The 3,101-nt window shown below is 41.1% G+C and overlaps 1 pseudogene; it reads left to right on the plus strand.

Annotated features, from left to right (window-relative positions):
• The first annotated feature begins 388 nt into the window (after nucleotides 1-388).
• The window catches only part of LOC128248923 (histone H2A-like), a 4,270-nt pseudogene continuing 1,557 nt past the window's right edge, over nucleotides 389-3,101 (plus strand).

Raw genomic sequence — 3,101 nt, forward strand, 5'->3', positions numbered from 1 at the left:
AATTCGCGCCATTCATTTTCATTGGTGGAATTTGACAATTAATAGTCACGTGATAAAAACTCTCTTACTCGACTGCTGGAGCCTACTACAGGGTATTTAAAGGTGAACAGCTCTGTTAGCGATTTTAGTTACTGATTTTTTTCCCTTGTATAGTCATTTTTTGTGTTTGGGCCCTAGTGGCAAATAAAGAAAAGAATTTACTGTTTTTTGAAAACTCCCGGACTCTTACGCGAATTGTCAGAAAGGATCACAACTGTACAGCAAGTGATTTAGCTGTTGTTTCTAGCACATAGCACGACCACCTGGTACCTTCCTAGTTTCTTTCTCATTAGTGGTAAACAAAGAAAAGAATTTACTGTTTTTTGAAGATTCCTATCGAACTTTGAAAATGTCTGGACGTAGTAAAGGAGGTAAGGTGAAGGGAAAGAGCAAGACCCCGCTTATACCGTGCTGGACTTCAGTTTCCTGTTGGCCGGAGTCCCAGTCTACTTGGCCGCTGTAATGGAATATTCAGCTGCCGAGGTGTTGGAATTGGCAGGAAATGCTACAAGAGACAATAAGAAATCGAGAATTATTCCCCGTCATTTGCAATTAGCTATCCGCAATGACGAAGAATTAAACAAACTTTTGTCTGGAGTAACCATTGCTCAAGGTGGTGTTCTTCCCAAGAAGACTCAGAAACCTTCCAAGTAAATATATTTCTTACGGTGGCATTTTGCTGTGTCCGTATCAGCGGTCCTTTTCAGGTCTTCTCACACCTTACGTTTTTGTCTTCTCTCGTCTTTCATTCGCAGCGATTTTTAGTTTAATCTACTGGAGATTTTTCGGCGGATTTCTGCCAAGGGGTATTTAGCTCTTGAGCACATTTCACGATCACCTCATACAATCTTCGTTTGTTAGTCACTCTGACGTATAAAATGTTTGGTAGAGATGGACTATATGTAATCTGAACCTTTCCCCCACTTATTTATTAATTTTTTTAGGCTATCGAGATTCCGATTCTGAAAAAAATTTTTTTGAAAAATTTCAATTACCCCCCCCCACCAAGCAGGCTATTTACATGCTAGAAATAACAGCCAAATCTCACAAAACTAGTGTTAGGGTTAGGGTTAGGTTTACCCTGTGGATCTATATAAAAACCGGGGGGGAGGATCGAAATTTTGAAATTGAGATTTTTGAAATTTTTTTTCCAGAATCGGATTCTCCATGGTCTGAAACATAGGATTCCGTAAAAAAAACAAAATTTAAAAGGGTGGGGGTATACCCAGATTACATATACTCCATCTCCACCAAATGTTTTTCAAAAACTTTCTTCCCGTAAATACATTTAATTGTTTATTGCTGGGATTTAAGTAAAAAGATTCGGGCGAGCAGAATTCCGCTCAAGTTTTTAATAATCGTTTTCGAAGTAACTCTACATCATCGAAAACATTACATATATGTATTCCAAAATATATGTAAATTTTCATTAAAAGGCGGTCTTTCGGAATAGCTGTCACAAATAAAATTGAATTTGGAACTGTGGAGGTGTGGTTCCAAGATGCAGTGCCTGCCAGGCTACACTCAACAACCCCTTTAAAAACGGAGGAGGTAGTGCTTCTACCCATATACTTTGGAAGGCATACTTCCAAGGTAAGGGTAGAAGACACCCACAGAAATAGACGTGGCCTGGCTGGTGAATGCTACCCTGCTGGGCTTGGAAGAGAAGGTGGTGATCATCCAAGCCACTTGTACTGCCCATAAGAAATGGCAGGGGCAAGATCTCAATATGATGATCCAAGCCGTCCTGGAGGACCTAGAAAAAATAACGGAAACTGATGGTTGAAGGGTTAGATGGAGGGTAGTATCCCTCGGTGTTACAAAAGTGGCCAAAAGGGTCATATTAGGGTAGACTGTCCTCCACCACCTGCAGAAATAGAAGCCAAGCCCCTGAGCAGGAAGGAAGCTGCATCTTTGACTCCAGCAGAAGCAGAGGTAGGCAAGAACAAGGAAGATGATGGATGGGGAAAAAAAGAAAAAGAAAGTAAAGGAAGAAGACAGCCTATGAGTGATGAATCCCATCCTACACCCACCCAACACAGAAAAAAATGGAGCACATGTGCACAAGAACCCCAAACTTCCCAACCCCTGCCCTGTGAGGAAAGAAGGGAAAAAGAGAAGGGTACTACTAAAGCAGCGCGGACCCGAACGCGCAGTCGCACGTCCGCGCTAGCTAGTCTTGAGTGGTCGATCCTAACCCTAACTCGCGTGTGCAAATGAATACGTGTTTAGGGTTAGGGTTAGGATCGACCACTCACGACTAGCTAGCGCGGACGCGCGACTGCGCGTTTGGGTCCGCGCTGCCTTAGTAGTACCAAAGAGAAGTACACACGTATCCACAATAAATTAATAAAGGACTGAACCAGTGCGTGTGTTTATTACCGGCATAATGCCTCTCCCAAGGTTTAATTGTATTTCTTTCAACACGTATCCATATCAAGAATCTTGCACACGAAATACACATACAAGAGAAGTACATCGTTTTTTATGATGAGACAAATGCCAGGCTTATAAATGAAATTCATTGCTGGGACAAAATAATATGGGTGAACATGTATCTTTGTGATGTGGTACCCAGGAATTTGGGTTGCATTATAATCGATCACCATATATACAGAACAACTAAAACAATATGAAGAGAATGTTAAATATGTGGCCAGGAACATAGATACCAGTGAGATGTCCACCAGACATTGATGCTATAGCTACAAACACACAGGAGCCCCAAATTTCCCAACCCTCACCCTGTGAAAAAGTTGCATTGTTTTTTTACAATGAGGCACTTGATGAGTTGTGTGAGGAAATAAACAATCTGGATGAGTCGATAAAAGTCGCTATTGAAGGGTGTGAAGGAGTGCTTTCGCAAGTTAAATGTGTATTAATGGACAGAAAGAACTTGCAAAGATTAAGTGAGGGTCCAGATGAACTATATGTAATCTGAACCTTTTCCCCCTTATTTTTTTTTTTTTATACGGAGTCTCACGTTTTAGGCTATGGAGATTACGATTCTGAAAAAAAATTTTCAAAAATCTCAATTTCAAAATTTCGATTCCCCCCCCCCC

The sequence above is a fragment of the Octopus bimaculoides genome, chromosome 10, assembly GCF_001194135.2.
Source record: "Octopus bimaculoides isolate UCB-OBI-ISO-001 chromosome 10, ASM119413v2, whole genome shotgun sequence".
Lineage (NCBI taxonomy): Eukaryota > Metazoa > Mollusca > Cephalopoda > Octopoda > Octopodidae > Octopus > Octopus bimaculoides.